Source organism: Protomyctophum parallelum, assembly GCF_964188405.1.
Source record: "Protomyctophum parallelum genome assembly, chromosome: 1".
In the NCBI taxonomy this organism is placed as follows: domain Eukaryota; kingdom Metazoa; phylum Chordata; class Actinopteri; order Myctophiformes; family Myctophidae; genus Protomyctophum; species Protomyctophum parallelum.
In genome coordinates, this window is record NC_139697.1 from 51,391,749 (window position 1) to 51,401,381 (window position 9,633).

A 9,633-nucleotide genomic window follows, 5' to 3' on the forward strand; every position below is an offset into this window, starting at 1 on the left:
CACTACACACTACACACTACAGCTGTGGCCAAACACACACGTCACACTACACACTACACACTACACACTACAGCTGTGGCCAAACACACACGTCACACTACACACTACACACTACACACTACACACTACACACTACAGCTGTGGCCAAACACACACGTCCTTGAAGTATACGGTATTTACACTTTTTGGTTTGGTTACTTATTAAAGTCCAGATGAAACCGCATTTTGAGAGTATGTGGACTTTGTCTCCTCATGACATACAGTATGACAGTGTACATCCTGCAGACTCTACCAAACGTTTCATGGTCGTTATTTTTGTTGTTTCTGTCCTGAAATAGAGTCAAGATGAGCTTGAATCTTAATAATAACCACTTCAATTAATTCCTTGGGTCCAAATTATTTCGAAAAAACGTGTTCAGTTGTCTCTGTATGTTGTGTACTTCAAAGGTTATGGAGTTTTCTGTTTCCATCGTATGGTTCGTTTGGGGGGCAGGTGTAAGAAAGGGTTCAAAATAACCCCCATTGGAATGGAAGTTGACCCGGGCGACAAGAAGAAACGTAACTAGACACCATAAAGGTGGTTGTACACTGGACGCGTCTTTAACTAGACACCATAAAGGTGGTCGCACATTATTGGCACTATACTCATTCAATGCATTTTTTTTCTTTTTTTGCATATTAGACAATACCCTTCTGGACTTTGGGTTAAAAGTTCTCCGCATAGTATATCCTGCAGTATTTATTATATTATATTATATTATATTTACCATATTATATCCTGCAGTATTTTGTCACAAATGTCTGGTGTCTTACTGGTAGCCAGTGGTGGAAAGTAACTAATTACATTTACTTAAGTACTGTGCACTCAAGTAACGTTGTGAGGTATTTGTACATCACTTGAGCTATTTCCAATATCCAATACTTTTATTTCTATATACTCAAAATGTTATACTTTTACTCCACTACAGTTATTTGAAAACGTTACTTTGTAGATGTTTATTATTATTATTATTATTACAAAAACATACATTAACCATTTCAACCCCATACACATTTCGGCCATTTGGAAATAGCAGATCTACAAGCTCACATAATGCATCGTGATGCAACACATTGTGAGCTTGTGTAGATGATAGATCTACTGATATTTACAAATGACTAATGCAAACATTTATAAATTGCACGTTATTGGAACTTGAGTTAACTCATCGATTGCGCAAAACGCTCTAAAGCGTTTTATTAATCTCGAGCGCCGTCTGCGCATCACGCTCTAAAGCGTTTTATTGGTGTTTTTACTGTATACTGTACATCAACTTCTCTGACGCCCGGACAACACATAATGTAACACTGATCATGTCCAGAAAGATCCGCTGTGAGATCCGGGAGTTTAAAGCCCCCCACCTCCTGAAAAGAGGCCTGGTCTAACCACATTCCAGGCATGCCGTATCCATTACGACGTACTGGGGAGGCGGCATCGCCGTCCTGCACACGGCATAGACCAACGCAGATCAGGGGATCTAAAATGGAGCTACCCATTTTCTAGTGTGTGTGAAATTTGTGAATACACTCGATTACCCTTCCCCTCCTGTTTCTACATGGTTTCTCCCGAGGCATCTCTCCATCGCATTACAGTTTCTTCCCCCCCCCCCCACTCATTCACACAGATCCACTCGACACAGCCCTCTCTAATTCTTTCCAACGACAACTCACCGGTCTGCCGCCTCATTCTCGGAAATATAAACCCGTATATAAACCAAGAATAATCTCCAACGGTCGATCGCCATTTCACGCACACGGACAGGTATACGCGAAACGAATGACGTATTCTCGAAGGACCGCCATAGGAGAAGCAGTATACATCTGACCAACTGTCTTTTTTTCGCCGTCGCGTCAGCCATGTTTGGACAAAGAAGCAGTATACTAGGCTAGCAGATATCACACCGTGGAACCCCCCCCACACTGCGAGTTGCGATCGATCGTTTTGCAGTTTGCAATGCTACTCTCATTCTCGGAAAAAAGATTCTCGGCAGTTGATCACCATAATCGCCATAGCGCCTTCGCCAGCCAATTGCAGTGATAAGGCGTCTGGGACGTAATCGACCCGTTTGTAATGGATAACTAATACAATCCTAAGCTGCGGAAGCCATCGTGTTGTCTGTCATTTTGTCGAAATCACAGCCAGCCGGGCTACGCTTATCGCTCCTGTGGTTCATGTCCAGACATGTCGTGGAACCCCCCCCCCACTGCGAGTTGAGTCGCTCCTGTGGTTCATGTCCAGACATGTCAACCTCTCAAGTCACTGTTATGCTACCAAACGATCTGTTGATTTTGTTTACTGAGACAATGATCACATATGTGCATAGAATCATCATCATCATGACGTTATCATGACAGGCAGATATAAACATAAATAAATTATCATATACATACTACACACTGAATGAAAGCCCTAAATGTCTAATTTTAGGAGGAAAACAAATAAAATACACATATCCTATATACTGTTTGTCAATACTAGACTATTGAATCCATTTCATTTATAAAATTCTCTTTTTCAGAGAGAACTTTAGCCCATTCTGACCTGAGATCAGATTCATACGAGGTTTCCACTGGACACACACTGGTCTGATTAGAGAAAGCATGGACCTATAGAACTATTATTCACAAAATAAGGCATATAGCGACATGTACATACTATATACCGTATGAAACAGAAGACTCTCTGCTTTCATAAGAAAAAAACTAATACTGTAATAATAATAAAAATCACACCCATGTGAAGTGAGCAGTGCAATGTTGTGAAGTGAGCAGTGCAACATTGCACTGCTCACTTCACAGGGGTGTGATTTTCATTATTATTACAGTAGAAGTATTTTTCTTATGAAAGCAGAGAGTCTTCTGTTTCATACGGTATATAGTATGTATAGGCCTTATTTTGTGAATATTTAGTTGTCAGTTCCTTGTCTTGTCTAAAATACTCTGAGGATTTCAGAAAATGCATGGACCTGAAGAACCATTATTCACAAAATAAGGCCTATAGCGACATGTACATATGATATACCGTATGAAACAGAAGACTCTCTGCTTTCATAAGAAAAATACTTCTACTGTAATAATAATAAAAATCACACCCCTGTGAAGTGAGCAGTGCAATGTTGCACAACATTGCACTGCTCACTTCACAGGGGTGTGATATGTGATATGTACATGTCGCTATAGGCCTTATTTTGTGAATAATGGTTCTTCAGGTCCATGCATTTTCTGAAATCCTCTCTGGTGGGCGCAAGCTGCATTCAACAGCCAATTACTGACAAACTATACATGGGACCATGTGTATTTGTTTTCCTCCTAAAAGTAGACATTCAGGGCTTTCATTCAGTGTGTAGTATGTATATGATATTATTTGTGTTCATTTTTATATCTGTCTGTCAATGTCTGTCAACTTCAACCTTCCATATCTCTGCTGTTTTTTCAAAAGAGCAGCGTGCAGCGAAAAGCAGGTTTTAGAAAAAGGTCAATATCTCCAGAATGGAAGATGGTAGAATCATATTTTTTTTTTTAAATTGAAGTGGACTAGTTTGGCTTTCTTTTGATTTATGCGGTGTGATTCTCACTATAAGAGGCCCCTCGCTGTGGGCCCCTAAACATTTTCTAAAGTCCAATGTTAATCGCCTTAGCACCACCAACCCTAACCCCAATTTCACATTGTAGCATACAATGTGTTGACCCCTTTTGTTGTAACTATTATATCACATAGAATAAAGGCATATAGCCTACATACCATACCATATCATACCATACCATCTTTATTTCTATAGCACATTTAAATAACAAGTTGTACCAAAGTGCTTTACAATAAAATAATAAAAATCACAACTCCATTTAAAAACAAACAACATACAGTACACAGTGTCACTTTCAACATCAAAAAGCTCATACTATGCTAGGAAAAGCCAAAGAATAAAAATATGTCTTGAGGCGTGATTTAAACACCTGAAGAGTGGGGGCCTGTCTTATGTGCAGAGGCAGCTCATTCCAGAGCTTGGGAGCTGAGACTGCAAAAGCCCGGTTCCCTCTCTGAGCTTCAGCCTTGATTTAGGCACCACCAGGAGAAGCTGGTCAGAGGACCTGAGGGTCCTTGTGGGAACATACGGTTTGAGTAGTTCAGAGAGATAATACATACATACATACAATCATAAATACAAAAAAAGAAGCACATAGCATGTTTCAAAGAAATATGTAGCCTATTATGTTATTCATAAATCATTTTATTTTCATGGCATTAAGATAGCCTCGGAAACCCAGACGTTTTTATGATTTCTGACCGTCTACACTTATAATAATAATAATAATAAAACTTTATTTGTATAGCACCTTTCATGACATCAAATGCAGCTCAAAGTGCTTTACAGAACAATGGAGAATAAAAGAAAAGCAAGGCAACGACATTAAAAAACAAGCAGTAATGAAATACAGTGAGGACATGAATAACAAAAAATAAAAGATCAATTAAAAGCAATGTTGTAGAAGTGGGTCTTGAGCTGAGCTTTAAAAATGTCTACAGAGGCTGCCTGACGAAGGTACTTGTTACCCCCCCCCCCCCCCGCCACGGCCCACACACACACACTCCTCCCTCTCTCTCTCGCTCTCTCTCTCTCTCTCTCTCTCTCTCTCTCTAATTAATCAGTCTCATGTCCCAGCTGTGTCTAGATTCTCCCGGTGGATCCCATACCGGGGGCTGCCTCTGCCATAGAAAGCAGGTGGACCCCCTGGACCCCATGAAGCTATTATTACAGATCTGATACGACGATGCGTGTCGATCGTTAGTCCAAAAACAGCAGAGCTCCAAGCCCACAGAGCGTCGTGTGCACTGTGCGCCGTGTGCTTGTAGTTGTAGCTCTGGTCCATTATAGCTGGTTTAGAGTTATATATGGACCAGCCACATGTCCTTCGTTCCTGAAGAAGAACACTTTAGCCTACATGTGTTTGATGCAGCGAGAGAAGACGAATAAATACTAATTAAAACATTAATATAAGGACTGACGTCTGACGGGCTTCATCTTACGTCCATATCAGACCCGGAGAACGCTTTGTCCATATATTATTTTACAGTCTATGATAAAAACGCGTGGCCGTGGTGTGGGAGAAGAGGAGAGGAGGACGAAAAAGAACATTGAAGAGACAAAACAGACCGTGTGAGCAGAGGAGGAGAGATGGTGAGTTACAGTATTATAAAAACATTACTTTTAATTAGTTTTTCCCCATGCATGAACATACAAAAGCACTTGAATGAACGGAGACCTGCAATTAAGAGCCAAGTTGTAACTGCGCAACAATTACGCGACTCACCACGAGGCGTTTTTATTGACCCCTTTTCGGTCCGTCTGTTATATGTCGAGTTTAACAAGTTATTATGAGTTTATATGTCCATAAAGTTGCAGTTATGAAATGAAAGAAGTATTTCTGCCTATATTGGGCTACTATATGAGCAGCTGAACTTGGGTGAAGTTTAGTATCGGCCTGTGTGGAGACATTAGGCCTGTTTGTGTTTGATTAGAAATTGATTCATTGCTGTAGTGTAGGCCCTACTTGTTTTCGGGGCAGATTAGCTGTGGTTCCCAACCTTGTTCATGTCATGGACACCCAAAGTGATAATATCAATGGCTTTCAAAGTGTTTCAACTGTCAGCCAGATGAGATATATCGTGTTTTTACACTTATATATATTATTGAGGGCGCGCACCGAGCTTCACTGTGCGAGGCAATTAATAGGCGAGTGCGCTCCGGTGCGCTGTTCTGTTCCAGACCGTGTCCTAAACATGTTCTTGTTTTTAATATGATCCCCGCTTGTGTTACGTCGAGTGATTATGAGTTTATGCATGTCCATACATTAGGAGTTATGAAATGAATGAAGTATATTTATAAGGTGTATATATTCAGGGCTGCACACAACTTTTTTGGTCTAGTACTCAGAAGAGCACCTGGAGGAGTTGCTTGGTGCTCCTAAAATGCGGCGACCCGTCTCGCCAGATGGATAAAAGAGGGATGAATAACTTATAGCAAAACAATATTTATTGGATGAGTGGGGAGTCAATGGAGGCTATTGCAACTCTAGATTTAGCCCTAGAATGGCTCTTGTTGTAGATTCATCCCATTATTAAAAATATATAAATTTGCTAAAATCTAGGTCCATGTGTGGTCCAGCCCTATGGAATGCATATTATAATAAAAACAAGTTAACAACTTAATACTTCCTAAGGATAATATGATATGAGCATCAAAGCAATATTTAGATTTTTTATTATTTTGTATTTAAATAACCAATCTACTAGCTCACAACGTGTTGCGACACGTTGTGAGCTTGCAGATCAGCTATTTTTTTAACATGCGACACATCGTACGGCGAAGCATACATCAGGCTTCCCTAGTTCCCTTTTGTTTTTAGATGAGGCGACGTACGTAGTCAGACAGTCAGAAACACATGGCTCCTCGGTGCAAAAATAAACAGTGTACACTACCCGACTTTACGATAATAAGGCACAGTATGTCGAGACACGGTGTTCATGTTGGGCAGCAGCAGTGCCAGTCCGCAATGCTTTAAACTCTTCCCACTCCACTATGTCGGAACTAAAACCTTAGTACCCGTAAAAAGTCGGTGGCCGGTGCCTAGGCTGTGAGAGACGCTAATATGGTTTCTGCCTCGGATTCGGGTTTTGAGACGGCATCGCACACGAGCAACCATGCTGCTCCAACAGCCGGAAAACAAACACAAGCACAGCGGCAAATGGGAAGAGTGCAAAGCATCCAAAGCATGACCTTTTACACCGGGGACTACAGTAGTTTGCTATCTGAAACGGAGAAGAGAAGACGAAACTATTTGTGTAAGGTTTTCCTGTCAACCGCCCTCCGCCTCCTCCCAGGCTCCTAGCAGAAAGCAGCATGGATCCTCCCCCTTTTGAGTAAGGACGCGCTGTGATTGGGCCAGTAGCCACTTTGAGTGGCAGTCGGTGGGAAATGCTCTCGCCACAACATTTTCTAGTATTCTGGCCATAATAATCATTCTGGGCGGCCCCAGCTGTTGGTACGCAGAAGCGCTTCCCGGCGCTTGATTGACAGCGCATTTTTAATTTTTACCGCGCATGCGCACCTGCGCACCACTTATGTGCAGCCCTGTATATATTATAGGCCTATTGTGTGAGTTATTGGGCATTATCAGTCAGCTGAAGCTGAAAACAGAAGTCATTAAGGTAATGTAACAAAAACTCCAGTCATATATTGAAATATATAATAACTAATAGGTGCCGCGTGCGTGCGCGTATGTGTGCCTTAATGCTTGCGTCTTTATTTCGCTTCGGCCGTGCTGCTTGCAAGTTGCGTGTGTGTTTGTTTGATTGATTGATTGACTGACAGACAGTTGCGTGTGTGTTTGATACGTCTCAGTGCGTATACGTGAACGTGTGTGCTTGGGTAACGGGTTTGTATAGTTTTGTGTGTGTGTGCGTGTGCGTGTATATATGTAGGCCTAGCCTACTGTAGGAAGAGGTGATGATGAGTGTCAGAATAGGCTGTCAGGCTGTCGGCTGTAGTGTGTGTGTGTGTGTGTGTGTGTGTGTGTGTGTGTGTGTGTCAGCTGTACCACTGCATGGCTTCTCTGTATTTAAAGCTTTCATTACTGAGATGCTTTGATCATCAAACCTTTGGTTGTTCTGCTTCTGCTCTTATAGATTTAGTTTAACACATTTAGGCTTAAATTTACTAAACCTCATGTTTCCGTCAGTGGTTCTCAAACTATTCCATGTCGAAAAACCTCATGTTTCTGTCAGTGGTTCTCAAACTATTCCATGTCGAAAAACCTCATGTTTCCGTCAGTGGTTCTCAAACTATATTCCATGTCGAAAAACCTGATGTTTCTGTCAGTGGTTCTCAAACTATGCCATGTCAAGCACCCTCAGAATTATAATGCAATTGGCCGCCGTCTTGACCCCCTCTGTACCCCATTTTCACTCTTTATTAACCCATTCTGACCTGAGATCAGATTCATACGAGGTTTCCACTGGACACACAATTCAATTCAATTCAATTCAATTCAATTAAATTCAAAGGGCTTCAAAGTACCCTCACTAAAAACGCCGGGACAACGCTCCACACGTCCCAAACTCTTCTCCCTTCTGGCTCCAAAACTGTGGAATGCACTTCCCATTGCAGTCAGAACTGCAGCATCACTCCCAATCTTCCGCCGTAGTCTGAAAACCCACCTTTTTAGACTCCATCATGGCCAATAGCACTTACCCTACCCCCTTAGATAGCATTTCTGTAGACTTAGATAGCATCTGATACAGACTTATAGCATGTTATGTAGACAGCACTATAATTGCATTGTATATAGTCATAGCATGCCATAGTACATATGTACTGTATAGCATAGTAGTATATATATATAGCTTATATGTATAGTCTCATAATATAGATATTCCACTGTTACTTTCTTAGCTTACGCATGTTTTATGATAAATGCTTTTGTGATGTATTCCCATGCTTTTGTTCCTGATTATTGTAAATCGCTCTGGATTAAGAGCGTCTGCTAAATGCCTAAATTGTAAATTGTAGATCTGCTATTTTTTCAATAGCTAAAGTATAACATAACGCTTTAAACACCAAAATGGGTTCCCGTCCAGAATGGTTTTTAATAGTGCATGTTGATGATATATATGTTTTAACCCCCAGGCTCAAATTATTACTATTAATCCTGTAACACCCAGCGTTGCAATAATACAAGATATTTTAATGAATTAATATATTTTTTTCTGTGACCTTTGACCCTTAACCCTGATAAAAGCTAAAATAACTGTTTTTTTTGTGATCATTAGATTGAAAATTGTAATTAATTATTATTTTAATAATTATTATAAATGTGCATGAAATTTCCCAAGAACCTTTTATTTATTTATTTTTACATAATTACTCTGATAAGTCCTAGTAGTAAAAAGTAGTAGTAAGGTTGAAATCTCTTTTTTTGCAAGTATAAATATATCCAGGTCTTACAGGGTTAATAATGACAGTAGGAGCAGATCGGCCATTACTGTACACTGGTATCTGGAATATGATGCTTTTACTGCACGTTGAACTATAGGACCATATACACTATACAGTATATCCCATTTTGACCTGAGATCAGATTCTAAAAATGTTCTTCGATTTTTCAAAAATAGCAGACCTACAAGCTCGTAGTTTAATTTCAAGGACTCCCCAGTTTGACATGCATTAGTCTACGGACCCCCATTTAATGGTATTTCTATCTCTTGGACCCCCATTTAATGGCATTTCTATCTCGGGGGTCCCCAATGTATGTTGTAAAATCAATGTTAATGTAACTCTGAGAGTGTACAAATATACATTTGTTACAGACCCATAAGGGTCCATTTGGTTCCTATATATATCATTTAGCCGGGGACCCCCTGGAACTCCCTCGAGGACCTCTGGGGGTCCCCCGACCCCACTTTGGGAACCACTGAAGTAGGAGAAGTTAACAATAATCATGCAGTGTTTCCACTGCCCTGTCATGAGAAAGACTCTGCTCCCACCTAGTGGTCAGCGGGGTGGAGTGCAGTAGTAGTAGGCAGGTCTCTAATGAAAG